This window comes from Narcine bancroftii, chromosome 2 (genome assembly GCF_036971445.1).
Source record: "Narcine bancroftii isolate sNarBan1 chromosome 2, sNarBan1.hap1, whole genome shotgun sequence".
Taxonomy (NCBI): Eukaryota; Metazoa; Chordata; class Chondrichthyes; order Torpediniformes; family Narcinidae; genus Narcine; species Narcine bancroftii.
Window position 1 is genome coordinate 116,772,664 of NC_091470.1, and position 19,227 is coordinate 116,791,890.

The following is a 19,227-nucleotide window of genomic DNA, read 5'->3' on the forward strand; positions in this document are numbered from 1 at the left end:
TAATAATAATGCTTTTTAAAATATTTTAATTTTTAAATATATTTAACAATTATACAGAACACAAAACACCAAAGAAACCCTATTTCCCTACCCTTTCTACATAAACCCAATTAAACAAGGAAAACATCAGTGCATGCAGTGAAACACATAGAGACATGGTATTAACAATGTTGCCTCCTTTAAAGAAGCCTGGCTGACCAGAAATTATTACATCCCTATAGTGGTGTCAGAGAAGTGCCTATATGTTCGAGGTAAGGCTGCCAAATTTTCAGATGAAGGTGCATTTTTTTAAAAGATATGATCTTTTCAAGACATTTGTGAAATTCCCCAGTAAGCAAAGCTCAGGGTCTCATGAAAAGGTGATTTGTAATCTTGGTCAAGGTGTACCAAAATGGGTAGAATGTAAGGAGCTGACCTCTATCACATCTGAAGCACATTTCTAGACAATTCCAGTTTATATTTAGTACTTTCTGGTGAGGTACAGTTGATGGAGAAAATTATGGTGAACCAACACAAAAATGTAAAAAACAGTCAAGGTAGCATATATTAAAAGAATATAAAACAGCTACGTGGATGAGGCAACTGGAATCGCTGGGAGAATCAGGCTCCGGAGCTGGCTGTGGCTGTTTGCGAAGGGACGTTCAGGTGGCAGCGCTGAAGGTGGTCTATCACTTGAAAGGTCTGCAGTGGGGAGAGGTGCCGCGGAGCAAACGCCGGCTCCTGAGTTGGGGCAGCCGCCTGACAGCCTCGCTGCCGGCTGCCTCAGCCCTATAGTCCCACGCTGGCCACTCCAGCCCTGATGTCCCGCACCAGGGGACTGTCAGCAGCAGGGAGTTGGGTCGCTAGCTCACTCATCTGCCTTACCCCCTGCTAGGCACCTGAAAGTTTTGCCTTGCTGCTTTCAGGTGCCTAGTGGGAGCGCTTGGAAGCAGAGACTATACCTCCCCAAGGTGGGTTGAGTGCTCCTTGGGACAGGTTTTCTGTTTTCAGGTGGCCTCGCGACAGCGCATTGGGGTATTTTAGGCAGCTTTACATTAAGGTATTCTGGCCAATGAAAATGGCTTCAGTCTCCGAGTTTCCTCTGGGAGCTTTGGCTTCTTCCTACTCTTCAAAACAAGTGTTGTCAGTTGTCACTGTGCTGTATGTCTACATGATTTTAAATTAAAGTGTTTAGTGACTTAGGAAAGATAAGCTTGGGTCTTTTGGAAAGTACTAAATGGGGAGAAGGCAAATCATAACAGGAGCTTGGAGGAGTAAATTGGGAGCAGGTTCAGGCAAGCCCACAATTGACATGGGAGTAGTTTAAAGACCAACTAATTAGAGACGAGGACTGATATTCCAATATGAAGAAAGGATAGGGATGGCAAAATAAGAACCTTGCATGATGAGAGGTCATGCCAAATCAAATCTTTAGCAACACACTTTTCACAGCCTTCCAACCAAAGGTGGATACATTTATTGCAATCTCGTTTCACTCTTTCAATAATCTGGGAATTAATGCTTATCCTGGTATATATCCCATCAGTCCCAATAGCCATTCACTTTATTGCTTTTTTTGAAGACCTAACACCACATCTTTCTTGACCTCAAAAGTTTCAATGCATGAACATTCCCCACATTGCTCTCACCATCCTTTGTGAATATTATTGCAGGGTACTCATTTAGTACCTTGCCTAATTCCTTTGTCTTCAAGCACAACTCCCTTTGTCCTTGAGAGGTCTTATTTTTCCTTCATTTATAAACTTGCATAACATTCTTTGACTTTTTAAAATCTTTATCAATAAGGTCATTTCATGGCCTTCTGACCTTCCTAATGACCCACTTGAGCTCTTTCCTGCAGTCCTTGTTGAATAATTCCAAAATGACTAATTGTGAATAACAAGTCAGGATTTAAAGTTACATCTCAGCCCCAAGCTCAGCCTTGAATAATTGACCATTAAACTGACTGGTCAACCTGGCCTATAATCAATAAGTTTTACTGTAGAACATTGAGATACTGTATTTTGGAGAGGCCCTTGAAACCAAGGTAATAGAAGGCTGTGCAAGGTGCTCTGGAGATTCAATTATAGGCTCATGGGGAATAGCAAAACACCGACAAATTGAAGGCTACAAAACAACTCAGGCACTGAGTAGCTTTTGCAATGAAGCATGAGGAATTACACTTGAGCAACACATATACAAATAACACATATACGCCCCTTGGAGGTTAAAGAAATCAGGACCACATCTTAGTTCCCTGAAGAGAAAGCAAACAACACTTCTAATACATGTACATCATACAGTGGCAACACTCAGCAACTTGACATTTTACACAGATGATGGGTGAGATCCAGCTGAAACCTAGCAACATAACTTCAATGGTTATAGCCCATCACAGGACATGAAATCAACCTAGAATGAGCAGGGCAGGTACAATTCAGTTAGTCAACGGTTGCTATAGCTCCATCTGTGATTCTCAGCACAAATTGATGTCACCACTCTCACCCTGTTGAGAAAGAACATCCTACCACCACTCTTTCTTCCCCCCACATAGGCACATTTAAAGAAGAATGGTCTCCTCTACATAACTAATCATATAAACATTCTTCCAAAGCACTCTGGCAATGGAAATGTAGAGCCTCAGCTAATTTACACCTACCATATTGAGCACAAACAACCTGAATCTCAATGTGGACAAGAACAACCTGAGTCTCAACATGGACAAGGCAAAGGAGATTACTGTGGACTTCAGAAGGATAAAGGTCGACCTCTCTCCATTACACATCAATGGTTCTGTTGTGGAGAGCATAAAGTCCCCTTGTGTATCTATGAAGACCAATTCTTACAGAAGGCATAGCACAGCAGCACCTAAACTTCACATGGAGGTTGAGGAGGGCAAGGTCCATCTTGACAACATTTTAAGGGAGGACAATTAAGCATGTTCTGTCTGCATCATTGTGTGGGATGTTAGCTGCAAACCATCACTCTGTAAGTCAGTACAGAGTGGATCATCAAAATGGCTGTGGAGATCACTTGGGGGGTCTCCCTTTCCTCTATCGATGACATTCACCAGGTGTGTTGCTAAAATAGGGCTCAAAGAATTATTGAGGATCATTTCTATCCAGCACGCAGTATCTGACCCACTACGATCAAGAAATATGTACAGGAGCATCAAGATGAAGACTGGGAAATATGCAGTCAGGTGATAATGAACTTGAAATAGGTCCTCTCTGTAACCTCTACTACTCAAAGTGAGTAGAACCAGCGTAGGGCTCAGGAAAAACCCTTTCGTCACTAATTTGTGGATCCCAATTCAATGTTTCAATCATCCACAAAGGAAGCACAGAGTAAAGTTCACTCAGTAATTGGAACAGAGGAGGCAACCTCCACTAATCACTATTTTGCTGACTCAAGTAATTTGTCCTTTTCTCTCTTTACTGTTGTTTTCATCTTTTTTATTTGCTCGCTTTTTTTTCTCTCTTGATAATAATTTACTGCCATGCACCGGAATTCTTACTTGCTGCAGCTAATGAGAAATAAACTAATCGGTTTAAATCAAAAGAGCCAATGTGTACATAAGTTCAATATAAATATTCACAGTATTCCAAGTGCAAAACAATAATGATTTGCCACGACAGTCCTTTTGTAGTTTTGGTGCAGTCCCTGATCAGTGTAATAAGGGGAGTATTAAGAGCCTGATAGCTGTTGGAAAGGAACTGTTCTTGCACTTATAGGTTTTCAGGTTTCTGTACCTTCTGCCTGGAGGTAGCAGTGAGAAGATATTCTGACTCGGGACTGGAAATCAATGAAGAAAAAGCAACATGATTAGAGATATTGTGGCCAGAGATGGTGAGAAATTGTAGCAGTAGATCAGAAAATGATATCAGATGAAGAGATAGGTAGCAGGGAAGAGAGTGAGAGAGAGAAGGGGGGGGTGGGTGGTGAGAGGGAGAAAGGACAGCACAGAAAATTAGGCAAGGAACAGATGAGCATCCTGCTGAAAAATCAATGGAGAAAAAATGAAACTAAGTTATTGGGATAAGGAACTCCTTTGAACTTTCTAAGGACTATTGCCAAAGGTTCTACAGCTAAATTAAATAGCAAGGGGCTAAAGGGACATCCCTGTCTAGTTCCCTTAAACAGCCTAAATAAGGAGTAACCACCATACCTAAGGGGGGAGGGGATACTATAAATCAATTTAATCCATGATATAAAGCCCAAACCAAAATTAAATCTTAATTTTTCAAATAAATAGTTCTACTCCACTCTGTCAAAAGCTTTTTCAGCATCTAGAGAAACTATACATTCTGGAATTATGTCCGAAGGGAATAAATAATGTTCAATAATCTATGGATGTTAAAATGTGAATAACAACCTTTGATAAATTCAGTCTGATCTTTGGATATAACAGAGGGAAGGATCTTTTCTAACCTACTGCCCAAAATCTTAGGAAGAACCTTAAAATCTACATTCAGCAAAGAATTGGCCTATAGGAAGTACATTCAGACAGATCTTTATCCTTTTTAGTAATCAATGAAATTGACACTTCATAAAAAGTTGCCAGTAAGGTCCCTGAAAAAATAGAATTTTCAAACACTTTCCATAGTTGAGGGACAAGTAAATTAATAAATGATTTGAAAAATTCCACCATGAAGCCATCTGGACTTGGGGCCTTGCTAGATTGAAGAGAAGAAATAGCTTGGGAAATTCTGAAATTGGATCTTGTGATATTTTGTGAATACCTGTATTCAAACATTGCAAGAATGTATCCATTGAAATAGAATTATCAGGACATTCAGATTTGTATTGATCTAAATAGAATTCCTGAAACACTTTATTAATTTCAGCATGATCAAAAGTAAAATTTCCATCTTTCTTATGTATCTTTTCAATTTGACTTTTAGATGCCATTGCTTTCAGTTGACTAGCTAACAGCTTAACCTGATTTCTCTCCATGTACATAAAATTGAGATTTAAGTTTAAGTAGTTGGTTCTCAATAGAATGTTAATAATAGGCCTTAGATACACTCATAAGGTACAAGGGATTGACAAAAATGGATTAAGTCATAAGGTTTCTTTCTATGCAGATGATCTATTAGTTTATATTTCAGATCCTGAAAGATCTATTCCAGCTATGTTATCTGTGTTTTCTCAATTCAGCTCTTCCTCTGGATTTAAATTAAACCTTCCTAAAAGTTAACTTTTTCTGATTAACATGCAGGTTCCTATCTATACACATTCCATTAAAGATAGAGATAATTTCATGTACTTAGGGGTTAAAATCACTAAACAATTTAAAGATTTATAGAAACTCAATTTTTCTCCTTCATTCGAGTATGTGTGATTGTCTTTTTCTAGCTGGTCTCCTTTATCATTACCTTTAATAGGTCATATTAATGCAGTTAAAATGATAATATTACCTATGTTTTTTATCTATTTCAAGCAATTCCATTTTTCTTCCCAAAGTCTTTTTTTGATAATATTGACTCAAACGTTTCTTCCTTTATTTGGAAGAACAAAAACTCTAGAATTAGTAAATTTCATTTACAAAAATTGAAAAAAGATTGAGGTATGGCTCTACCTAATTTTAGATTTTATTACTGGGCTGTTAAAATTAGTTATCGAACTTTTTGGATATTTTATTCTGACAAATTGGAGCTTCCATTATGGACAAATTTAGAATTGAAGTCCATACAGCAGTATTCAGTGGCCTCTTTATTGGGTACCTCTCTTCCATTTTAGCTTTTCCAAGATCAATAAGGATATGTCTAATCCAATACTCAAACATATATTGAAAATCTGGTTGCAATTTATGATTTTTTTTTAATTTTAAAAACTTTGTCTTCTCTAGTGTTATATTTCATAATTATTTTTTTCGACCATCAATAGTTGATCAATCCTTCTTGATATGGAAAATAAAAGGTGTGGCAGCGCACATCGTGACACAAGTGAACCGGTTATGCATTTGTCACGGCCACAGCAGTGGAGCAGCTGCATCAAGATGGCGCTGCTGGGTTTTGCTTCCCTCGTGGCGCACTCGGCTGCATCATTATGCCACCCCCCCCCCCCCAAGCAGAGGTAGGACTTGCCGGCGGTCTTATAAGGTGCAGCGTGGGCTTTTCAAATAAAACTGTTGGAAGTGAAACTGACTCACAGTGTGTAATCTCGTTCTTTCGCTCCCTCTCCGTAGCTACCGCTGCAAGGTATTATTCCTTTTCAAATTTATTTAAGGTTGTTTAATGTCTTTTGAACAGCTGGCAAGTAAATATGACTTACCAAATATTCATTATTTTAGATATTTACAGATTAGAAATTTCTTAAATACCATATTTCTGGACTTGCAAGCATATATCCACCAGATCTAGTTGATAATATTTTTCAATCAAATCCTTGTTAGAAAGGATTAATTGGAATTATAACCATATAACCGTTTACAGGACGGAAACAGGCCATGTCGGCCCTTCAAGTCCGCACCGGTTCACTTGAACAACTCCACTAGCTCCTCCGCAAACTCCTGAGGAAGTAGAGGCTTTCTTCATGATGCCATTGGTGTGTTGGTTCCAGGAAAGATCTTCCGAGATAGTGACTCCCAAGAACCTACATTTGCTCATCCTCTCCACCTCTCTGTTCAGATCTTTTGTATTTTTCTCTCTTTTCTGTTGCCATCAGTATCTGCATCAATAACCACCTTTGTCTTCAGGTGGAAATCCAACTCCACCTTCATTAAATACATTTCTAAGGATATTGAAACTTTCAAGACCCTTATTGGATCTATGGGACAAGAGGCTTAAACTGGTGCATCATGTTCACATGTCCAAAGGTAAGCTGGCTTGTATCTTTTCTAATATTAACCCTACTGGTGACACATGCAAATCTGATATTGCTACATTGATAGAAATTTATTGGAAAGAAATTTTTATTATCTTTCCAACTGTATTTCGGGTGGAGTTACAACCCAATCCAGTAACTGCTTTTTTGGGGGTTAATGACCCAGACATAGGGAATTTTTTTGTACCTGCGCAACGGGTTGTGGCCTTCTCTACACTGTTGGCTAGAAGATCCATCTTATTCAAATGGAAAGACTCTATATCTCCAACAGTGTTTCAATGGTTCTCTCATATCATGACCTGTTTAAGATTAGAAAAAAAATTAGATATCATGTATTTGATTCAGTGGTAAAATTTGAAGATACATGGCGATCTTTTATGACTTATTTTCATTTGATGTAAATGTTTCTAATGTGATTAGATGTACTCACTCTTCCAGATGAGTCATACCTTTGTTTTTTGATTCGTGCAGAGGGGTGTCTGAGTTTATACCGTTGGAAGTTTTATCTCAATATATATATATATATATATATGATACTTTATTTTCAGTTTTGTTCCCTTTTCTTCATTGTATTATATTTATTATAAAAGCCAATAAAAAAGATTGAAAAAGGAACTCCCTGAGGACTACGCGCCAAGTTGCAAAGTTTCTTCTTTCGAATTTACTTCCTACAGCCCTTTTTCCACTGGAATCCCAGTTAATTGACCGCGCAGAGTCCTGATTAAAGAAGCCATTTTTATGTTTCTACTGGGCAACTTTTAACTGGGATACTACCTGCTTTCCCATTTAACACAAGTCATCCCTGGGGATAAGAGAGTCTACCTTTGACCAGAAACATCTCATGTGACTTGTCCTTTCTTCACTGGATTCATCGGCGTGCCAGTGCCAACTGACACCGAGGATTTGACACCGGTGTACAGATTCAATTGTTTTTTCACTGGACTGTTAACTAGTAAATTGGCCATTAATGCCTGGGACAAGGTGTCAGTGGAAAAGGGACGTGACACTTGATTGTGCCATGATTGATCTTGCCACTTTGTTTTTACCATATTATTTCATTGAATCTTAAAATCCATAAAGCACTGAAATGTGGTAACTTATTTTGCCATGCCTAGATAGTGCACAAAACTGAGTTTTCTATTTTATCTTGAAATCATAGAACCATAAAATGCTACAGCACAGAAAACAGGCCATTTGGCCCTTCTAGTTTGTGCTGACCATACCTCACTAGTCCCACTGACCTGTTCCCATTCCATAACCCTTCAGACCTCTCCCATCCACTTATCTATCCAATTTATTCTTAAAACTCATGATCGAGCCCACATTCACCATATCAGAGTGCAGCTCATTCCACACTCCCACCACTCTGTGAAGAACTTTCCCCTATGTTCCCACTAAACCTTTCCTCTTTCAGCTTAAAACTAAGACCTCTCTAAATATCTCCCTACTCACATCCACTCTGTCTATACCTCTCATAATCTTGCAAATTTCTATCAAATCTCCCCTCATTCTTCTTCACTCCAAGGAATAAAGTCCTAACCTGTTTAATCTTTCCCTATAACTCAGCTCCTGAAGACCTGGTAACATCCTAGTAAATATTCTCTTCATTCTCTCAATCTTACTGATATCCTCCCTGAAGTAAGGCAGCCAGAACTGCACACAATATTCCAAATTTATCCTCACCAATGTCTTATATGACTTCAGCATAACATCCCAACTCCTATACTCAATACTTTGATTTCTAAAGGCTAAGATGCCAAAAGCTTCCTTTACCACTCAGTCTACATGCAACATCACCTTCAGGGAACAATGTATCTGTATTCCCAGATCTCACTCTCCTTCGCACTGCTCAGTGCCCTATCATTTACTGTGTATGTCCTACCTTGTCCTTTGAAAATGCATCATCTCACACTTGTCTGCATTCAACTCCATCTGCCATTTTTTTGCCCCATTCTTCCTGTTGGTCCAGATCCCTCTGCAAGCTTTGAAAATCATCCTCATTGTTCACAACGCCTCCTATCTTTGTGTCATCATCTAATTTGCTGATCCAGTTCACCACATTATCATCCATATCATTGATATAGACAACAAACAACAATGGTCCCAACACCGATCCCTGAGGCACACCACTAATCACAGGCCTCCAGTCTGAGAAGCAACCATCCACCACCACTCTGTTTTCTCCTACACAGCCAATTTAGAATCCAGTTTGTCACCTCTCCATGGATACCTAGTGTCTGAACCTTCTGAACTAACCTCCCATGAGGGATCTTGTCAAAGGCTTTATTAAAAAACATATGATAATTAATCCAAGCCTAAATTTATGCCAAATAAAGCCTAACTATCTCTTGATAATTAAGCTGTAGGATTTTGTGAGGTATCGGGGGTGACCTGCTTGCACCCCTTCTCTGTGGATTCTGAGGTTGTAGTGAATCTGGCAGCCTCACTCACAGATGGAGTCAGGAGGAGTGTTTTGCAGGTGGGCATTTGTGACATGTGATCCTCCAGCCGTCATGTGCTCCTGATGCCTAAACTTGAGCTCTTACTGTTATCTTTCGCCTCATTGAATGGTCGTGGGCTGTGGTTTCCAAGACTCATATGGCATTTTTTTTTTGGTGATGAAATTCATTTAGCCTACTCATTTATTCACATGAATCTGATCAATTTTTGTAATAAACATTCCCTGGCTATTGTATTTCTCTCTCCGGTGTCATTTGGGGGCAATTCAATACGAGAAATGAATAATTCATCTGGGCATGAATTAAATTCAATACAGCTGCCTGCTCACCATACATAAATAAACACTTCTCCATTACCCACCTTTTATTCTGTGTTCTCTGATGCTGTAAAAATGCTTCAGTTCTGAGCAAAAGATAAAGTGCCGGAGGAACTCAACGGGACAGGCAGCATCCGTGAAAGGTGAATTTAACACGTGACTGTATATTTGCATGCAGGCTGGAGGGAGTCTCATGCAAAAGGATCAAAATCTTACTGCTTTACACTCCATCAACTGATAATGTAGTGCTTGAAAGAAACATTGAATGTTTTAAGGGCAAAATTTAAACTGGATGGGGAACCAGGTGAGAGCTAAGGGAAAGGTGGAGATGGGTAATGGACAGAAATAGGCAGTATGAGAAATGTCAACATTTCAGGCCGAAACAGAAATAGCAAGAAATGGGCAGAAGCCTGAAAAAAAAGGGTGCGGGGGGGGGGGGGGGGCAACACGGACTGTAAGGTAGGAGGGGGAGGTAATGGGAGTACGCTAGATAATATAAGGAAGAGGCAGAAGGCAATGACGAGTGTTTGCTGGGAGCAGCACACAGGTCATTGATGAAAGATTACGGGACACACTAACGGATAGTGATACGGGTGACAATGATAGAGAGAGGATGAGAGAGAGAAAAGATCAGCAGAGACTGAAACCTTATTTCAGATATCCTCCCTGTATTTAGGCACCCAGAATTGCACACAATATTCCAAATTTGGCCTCTTAAATGACTTCAACATACCAACTCCTGTACTCAATACTTTGACTTATAACGGCTAAGATGCCAAAAGCTTTATTTATCACCCTGCCCACATGCGACACCACCTTCAGGAAACATTGTACCTGTATTCCCAGATCTCAATCTCCTCAGTGCCTGACCATTTACTGTGTATGTCCTACCTTGTCAACAAGAAAACACTAGGCAGTGTTCACAAATGGACAACTTTCAAAGTGTCCACCCAGTATTTTATGTACAATATAATCTTTTCTAGTATATTTCTATGCATTACTTGTGGAAGGTTTTTATGAATCTGGGTTGACAACACCACTTTCATCCTATCAGGCTGATGGGATAAGTGTGGTTTGTGATTGGTGTGGAGCTGGTTTCTATGGTGTGTGACTCTACAGCTCTAATTGTTAGTTACTTTGTTAACATTTTTAACTGTGACCACTCCTAAGAGTGGATTGAAGCAATCACAGCTGACAAAATGTTTCTGTAACTTTAGGCCCCTTTTTTTATTTTCAGGGTGACGATGTCCTGAGATATCCAATGTTAGTTTATTGCTGTCTGCCCTTTCTGGCTTCAGGCTTAAGTGAAACAAATGGTTCCACTCTTTCAACAATTGTTAACTAACCTTTTGGTGCTAGTGTGACATCTTGTTTCGTAAGTAGCTTATGAGTCATGGAGAGTCCAACTCCACAGTTCTGAGCATAAAACAGAACAGAAATGCTGGTTGAAATCAGATAGTCAAGCAGCATCTGTGGAGAGAGAACTCCTTCCTCAGAGCACATCGGAATCAGAATCAGGATTTATTGTCAGTGTTTTCCAGCAGCGTCACAGTCCAAACATTCATATTATAACCATCTTACAACATTACTATAAAAAATAAAATAAAATAATAACAATAATTGTGCATGAAGAGTGAGGCAGTGTCTGTGGTTCATTGATCATTCAGGAATCTGATGGCAGCGGGGAAGAAGCTGTCCTTGTGCCGCTGAGTGCGCATCTTCAGGCTCCTGTACCTTTTCCCTGATGGTAGAAAGGTGAAGAGGGCATGGCCTGGGTGGTGGGGGTCCTTGAGCATAGAGACTGCTTTTATAAGATACCATCTCATGTAGATGTCCTCGATGGAGTGAAGTCTGGTGCCTGTGATATTGCAGGCTGAGTTAACAACCCTCTGGAGTTTATTCTTGTACTGAATGTTGGCACCTCCACATCAGGCAGTGATGGAACCAGCCAGAATGCTCTCCACTTTTTGAGAGTTTTCGGTGACATACCAAAGCTCCTCAGGCCCTTCACAAAGTATAGCTGCTGGTGAGCCTTCTTTGTGATTGCAGCAACATGAAGGCTCCAGGACAGATCCTTAGAGATGTTGAGACCCAGGAATTTGAAGTTCTTGACCCTCTCCACTACTGAGCCCTTGATAAGGATTGGGTTATGTTCCCCTGAATTCCTCCTGGTCCACAACCATCTTCTTGGTTTTGCTGACATTGAGCACAAGGTTGTTGTTACACCATTCAACGAGCTGATCCATCTCCCTCCTGTACACTCCCTCATTGCCATTTGTGATTCTGCCGACAACTGTGGTGTCATCAGCAAACTTGTATATGGCATTGGAATTGTGTGTGGCCACATGGTCATGGGTGTGTAATGAGTTGCTTCTTGACCAGCACTGAGGGAATAATGGTATTGAAGGCCGAGCTGTAGACAATGAAGAGCAGCCGTATGTATGAATTGCTGTTTTTGAGGTGATCCAGAGCTGAATGGAGAACCAGCGATATTGCATCTGCTGTGGAGTGATTGTGACGAGGAGGCAAATTGCAGTGGGTCCAGATCTTTGCTTAGGTACGTGTTAGTTCTGGCCATGACCACCCTCTCAAAGCACATCTGAGCACAAAATTCCCATCCATTCACCAATGACTGAGTGACTCCTGTAAAGCCAGGAAGCTGCTGTGAATGAATGATTTGACTGTAGGTTAAGATGCTAGAAACCCAGTTTGACATTGCATGACTGATCTTGCCACTTTGCTTTTACCACATTATTTCCCCCATGAATCTTAAAATCCAAATTGGCACTGGAATGGCAACTTATTTTACGATAACTGGATAGTGCACAAAACCAATATATGAGAATTCATAAAAGCCTAAATTCCTGCAAACCATTACTGCATTGGTGGATAGGTTTTTTTTAAGTGATATTAAATCAATAGCTTATCTGCTCCCATACTTTTATTAGAAATAAATACTGAAGCATTATCCCCAGGGAAATGTGCCTCACTCACCATTGCAGAAAAAAAGAACTGGATATTTGTGGTACTGCAAAAATATAGTAATAGATTCAATTTGTCCCTTTTGTTAGCATGAACACTGTTATTAGTTGGTGAAACTGTGGCGTTATACATAATAAATAAAATGAGAGCCTGTGCTCATGGTGCCCAAAGAATAGTTTAAAGACAATAAGGGGTCTATATGCACAGATCACTAAAATACCTGGGAAAACATATTGGGAATGCTAAAAATTGAAACAGCTACTACATAACCAGTGATTCCCAGCCCCTAGATTAGGCCACATCTGGATAACTGCCCACAGCACCCCTGAGAGGGCAGCACGATTAGTGCAGCAGTTAGCATGATGCTATTACAGTGCCAGCTGTAAATCCCACGCTGTCTCTATGGAGTTTGTATGTTCTACATGGGTTTTTTTTCCTTGGGTGCTCTGGTTCCCTCCCAGGCTTTTGCATTTAATGAAATGTAATTAATATTGTGGTTTAAAATGTATAAATTTTCCCCAAAAAATTCAGACTGTGGGCCATGTACGTGACTGGAACGAGGATTACGAAGTTGGGTAGGTTTGGATCTGAAGCGAAGTATTTGTATGTCTGAGCTTGTTCAGATATGTTGAAAATTATAATCTCATTTTCACCAGGTTCTATTTCCTAGTTCATTTAAACTCACCAGAGCTCGGTTTCCCACTTCCTTTAAACCGAGAGGGTTCACTGAAGAAGTTATTATAGTACTGTCTGACATTTAAAAAAAAGTAAAATGTAAGCATGTAGGGGTATTAATAGGAAAAGATGAATAGAATTTTCCAATTGTCCGGAAAATCTGCTGGTCCTTGGGCACAAAATTATCAGAATTTTACTGTATCTCTTTCAAGTTTTATGAATGAAGTATATTTTTGAAGGAAAAAAGAGTGACTATGTTGGAGAACTGGTGTCTACTTGCAGAATTATATCACATATACAATGTCATGATCTTCTTTAGTGATCCCAGTCCCACAGCCACAGCAGCCAATGAGAGTGACTGTATATTTGCATGCAGGCTGGAGGGAGTCTCATGCAAAAGGATCAAAATCTTACTGCTTTACACTCCATCAACTGATAATGTAGTGCTTGAAAGAAACATTGAATGTTTTAAGGGCAAAATTTAAACTGGATGGGGAACCAGGTGAGAGCTAAGGGAAAGGTGGAGATGGGTAATGGACAGAAATAGGCAGTATGAGAAATGTGAAAAACAAAATCTTGTGCAAGTGCACAAATCCAAGAAGAGAAACAAATCATTGCTTAACAAAATGCTTCTGGAGAGGGCAGTTGTTGCATGATGAGGGATTCAACAGACTGGCCAATACACTTGAGCTGAGAAGACTGAGTCTTGTCCTTAAAATAAAATCAGAATTTATTGTCATAAGCATGTCATGAAATTCATTGTTTTGTGGCAGCATCACACTGCAAACATTTCTATAAACCACATTTCAAAATAAATAAAATAGTGCTAGAGTCTGATGGCAGCGGGGAAGAAACTGTCCTTGTGTCGCTGAGTGCTCATCTTCAGGCTCCTGTATATTTTTCTACCTTGGGAGCAGAGTGAAAAGGGCATGGCCTGGGTGGACCTTGAGGTTAGAAGCTGCTTTCTTGTGACACTGCTTCTTGTAAATGCCCTCGATGGAGTGAGGTCTGGTGCCTGTGATGTCGCAGGCCAAGTTAACAACCCTCTGGAATTTTTTGGCGCCTCCATACGAGAAGCAATGCAACCAGCCAGAATGCTCTCCACGGTACTCCTGTAGAAATTTTCGAGAGGCCTGTGATGTCGCAGGCCAAGTTAACAACCCTCTGGAATTTTTTCTTGACTTAAGTGTTGGCGCCTCCATACTAGAAGCAATGCAACCAGCCAGAATGCTCTCCACGGTACTCCTGTAGAAATTTTCGAGAGGCTTTGGTGACACACCAAATCTCCTCAATCACCTCACAAAGTATAGCTTCTGGCGAGCCTCCTTTGTGATTGCATCAACGTGGAGGCTGCAGGACAGATCCTCGGAGATGTTGACACCCAGGAATTTGAAGTTTTTGACCCTCTCCACTACTGAGCGCTCGATGAGGACTGGGTCGTGTTCCCCTGACTTCCTCCTGAAGTCCACAATCATCTCCTTGGTCTTGCTAATGTTGAGTCGTTGTCATTACACCATTCAACGGGCTGATCTATTTCCCTCCTGTACGCTTCCTCGTTGCTGTTTGTGATTCTGCCGACAACCATGGTGTCATCAGCAAATTTGTAGAAAGCATTGGAATTGCAATTGCCCACACATTCATGAGTAGAGCAGTGGGCTAAGCACACATCCTTGGGGTGCGCCTGTGTTGATAATCAGTGATGAGGAGATTTTGTTTCCAATTCGTACTGACTTTGGTCTTCTGATGAGAAGTCAAGGGTTAGGGTTAGGGTGTGGCAGAGTGGGGGGTTGCAGAAGCCCAGGGTTTGGAGCTTGTTGACCAACACTGAGGGAATAATGGCATTGAAGGTTGATCTGTAGTCTATGAAGAGCAGCTGTATGTATGAGTTGCTCTTTTCTAGGTGATCCAGAGTTGAGTGGAGATCTAGTGATATTGCATCTGCTGTGGAGTGCTTATAACGATAAGTGAACTGCAGTGGGCCCAGACCTCTGCTTAGGTACATGTTAAATCTGGCCATGACCAACCTCTCAAAGCATTTCATTACAGTAGATGTTAGTTCTACTGGGTGATAGTCATCGAAGCAGCTCACTCTGCTCTTCTTGAAGCAGCTGGGAACCTCTGACTGCAGCAGTGAGTGATTTAAAATGTCTGTCAATTCTCCGGCTAGTTGGTTGGCACAGATTTTAAGTCCCCTGCCAGGTATGCTGTCAGAGCCTGACGCCTTGCGAGGGCTCACCCTCTTGAATGATGTTCTGACGTCAACCTCAGTCACAGATATCACAGAGTCCTCAGCCTTTGCAGGGATTCTAGTAGGCACTGTTGGGTTCTTCTTCTCAAAGTGGCCATACGTGTTTAGCTCTTCGGCTGTGAAGCATCAGTGTGGTCATGGTACAGATCTTATTGAATGGAAAAATAGGCATGAAAATGAATGATAAAGCAGTTATACTCACTCTAAATTTTAAGAGCCTCCAAAAGGTAGTGGACACAGGCCAGGACATCACAGGCAAAATCCTCCCCACCACTTAGAACATCTAGAGGGAAAACTGCCGCTGGAGAGCAGCAGGAATTACCACATTACCCAGCACACGCTCTGTTCTCGCTGTTGCCATCAGGAAAGAGGTTTAGGGACCACAAGACTCACACCACCAGGTTCAGAAACAGCTGCTCCCTCTCTACCATCAGACTCCTCAACAACAAACTCAATCAGGGACGCATTTATGGACTCTTTATTTTTGCACTAATGATTTTTTTTCTCTTCTCTATATTGCAGTTTGTTTACAGTTCTTTATTTGTTTACATGCATACACTGTGTAGTTTTTATTTTGCACTACCAATAAGTGGTGCAGGATAAAGAATCATTGGGTTGTATGTGATGTCATGTATGTACTCTGACAATAAATCTGAAATCTGATTGAAATTAGTGTTGCTGAGCCAAAACTTTTGCGAGGTTTTTGCAAGGTTAAAAAAATGTTTCAGCGGAGGGAATTTTTTGACAATTAAAAATTTCATTCTCAACCTTTCCCGCAACTCTTTATAATGTTAGGATCCCAATGGCCACCAATTAAAAATGGTCTTGTGCACTGCCAGACTGAGACCACCTGCAAATTGGAAGAACAAGACCTCATCTTCTGACTGGGCACCTTCCAAGTGGATGGCATTAATATCGACTTGTTAACACCCTCCCCTCCCCCATCAGCTCTGGCTCTCCGTTCCCTCTCCTTTTGCACAGACAGAACCAATTCACACCTCTCCCCTGATCATATCCCTTTTGTTGGACTGGACTCCTCTCCCAGCCACCACTGTCTGTATTCTGAGATTTCCTGTTTTTAGCTCTTTCTGTTTATTCCTTGAAGAGGGCGGCATGGTTAGTGCGATGCCTTTACAGCACCAGCGAATGGGACCACAGTTTGAATTCTGCGCTGTCTATAGGAGTTTGTACGTTCTCGTGTCTGCATGGGATTTCCCTGGGTGCTCTGGTTTCCTCCCACTACTCGAAAGTTTACCAGAGTGTCGGTTAATTGGGTGTAAATTGGGTGTCACGGACTCATGGACCGAAATGGCCTGTTACCATGTTGAATGTCTAAATTAGAAAATTCAAGGGCTCAGACCCAAAATGTTGAAAATATATGTTTGCCTCTTACTTTTCTTTTAAATTTTTAAAATTAATTTTGATTATAAAACAGAAAAACATAAAAGAACAAAAAGCAATTGTGGATGGTTTAAGTATAAATAACAGAATAAATCATTAAAAAGTACAGAAATCTTAAGACATATCCTCAATTCATAAATATATAAATAATTTTATTCCAATTAAAGAGAAATCCATACCCCATCCCTACTCATCAATGGGATGTTAATATATGTTCAAAAGGGGGAATGAGATTAGGTAGTTTAGGTCACTTTTTACAAGCAAACATCACATTTCAAACACAGCAACAGAGACTGAATCAGAAACAAAAAGAGAGTGAGAGAGCAAGATAAAAAGCTCCAGCAGTCAGTGAAAGGCTGGCAGAATGTAAAGACACCATTTCAAGGCGGGTTTTGAGTTCCGAGTTCAGCCCTATTCAAAATCTCTACAGTGGCTGGTTGTTGCATTTCTCATGAAATAGGGGAAAAGAAGAACAACACATTTCTTTGGAAAGACACTTCAGCTGCTGATGGAAGGAAATCAGTTTGCGTGACCAATGAACAGCAAACCTCTCTCTGCACCGATCAAAGACCTTCCTGACTGGAAACAAGTTATGGCACCAGAATCTGTTGAATGTAATGACTGATTCTGTGCACAGTTCTAAAATCTGCCTGATACCAGTAAACTTGGAGAAGTGAACTGTAAATGACTGGACAGCGAAAAAGAACCATCTTCACACACACGCATGCACGCCCTTAGAATTAGGAGGGTGTTAAGTAACTTAATAGATAGAAGTTAATATTGATCTCATTATTCTGGATTAAGAAAGTAAAACCAATGTTGTTTAAGTAGCCATTGTCTTGGTGAATTTATTTTGCTTCTGGTTTTTGAGTCCTTTGGGCTCGTAACAATACCTAATACTTAAAATGAAAACAGAGAAAAAAAATAAAGCATTATATCATATTAAAGACTAAGAAAATGACTCATCTGGAGGAACCTATCTTGCAAGAGCAAATATTTTTATCTATTTCTTCATTACAGTCAGGTAAATCTCCGGGACTTGATGGATACCTTGTGGAATTTTTATAATCTTTTTCTAGATTGCTTGTGTCTCAATTAAGCTTGGTGTTTAATGATTCATTTAAACAGGGTAAACTTCTAGGATCTTTTAATAAAGCTTGTATCTCTCTTTTTGCGAAAAAGGGAAAGATCCACTTGAGTGTTCTTTCTATAGGCCAATTTCTTTATATGAAGATCTTGACGAAAGTGTTGGCCCACAGACTGGAGAATATATTACCATTAATTATTTCTGAAGATCAGACTGGATTTATTAAAAATCATTATTTATTATTTTAATATATGCCATTTATTGAATATTTTATACTAACTCCCCACATGTTTCTGAATATAAATTTCATTAGATGCAGAGAAAGCATTTGATCAAGTAGAGTGGGGTTATTTATTTGCGATTTTGGAAAAAATGAACTTTGGACCATATTTTATTAAATGGGTTAAATTATTCCCATGCTTCTGTCCTTACCAACTCACAACAATCAAAACTGTTTAATCTTCAACAGGGTATTCATCAAGGCTGTCTTAAGATGCAGAGGATATTCTGCTTCTTATGTTTAACCCAGAAAATTCTTTACCATTCATATTATCTGTTCTATCTCAATTTAGTCAGTTCTCAGGGTATAAGCTGAATCTACATGAAAGTGAACTTTTATCACTGAATGCTCCTATACCAAGGTATTTTAATTTCCCTTTAAAAGATTGTGAGAGATCAATTTACTTATCTTGGTATTACAATTACCAAGAACTATAAACATCTTTTTAAGGAAAAATTTCTATTGTTCTCAACCTATTTCTTTCCACTCACATACCACTTTAAGTAATCCCTATGCCACGTGGGAGGGAAAGAAAGGTTGAGAACAACTGCTCTAGACCCAAATGTTACTGAAATATTTCATTTGAGAAAAATTGTCATTGGCATTTCCTTTGGAGTTAGGAAACCGTGCACATAACGAGTCAACTAGGTATGATTAAAACAGTAGTTTCAACCTTTTTCTTTCCACCCACATAGCACTTTTAGCAATCCCTCACAGAGCACTGATGACAAAGGGAATACTTAAGGTGGTATCTGAGTGGAAAGGAAAAGGATGAGAACCACTAGGCACTTTTAAGCTGCAGTACCTGGGACCCAGATGCGATTAGTGGGGCAAAGGTCTTTCCAGCACCTTTTCAGTTGTGGGTGGGTCGATCTATTAAATTTCCAACCCAGCGATTTAAAGGGGATCCCACCCCTGTGATGACGCATTGAATGACGCAATACTGGAAGTGTTGAATCGAAGTCCAAATG

At 40.0% G+C, this 19,227-nt stretch overlaps 1 long non-coding RNA gene across 1 annotated transcript in view; it reads right to left on the reverse strand.

The window, feature by feature from the left end:
* Positions 1-19,227, reverse strand: part of LOC138754195 (uncharacterized) — a 20,266-nt gene continuing 1,039 nt past the window's right edge. The window contains exons 2-3 of the long non-coding RNA XR_011351600.1: positions 6,995-7,106; positions 1-3,774 (exon numbers count right to left, since the gene is read on the reverse strand). This is a non-coding gene — a long non-coding RNA (uncharacterized lncRNA). The remainder of the gene's footprint in view (positions 3,775-6,994; positions 7,107-19,227) is intronic.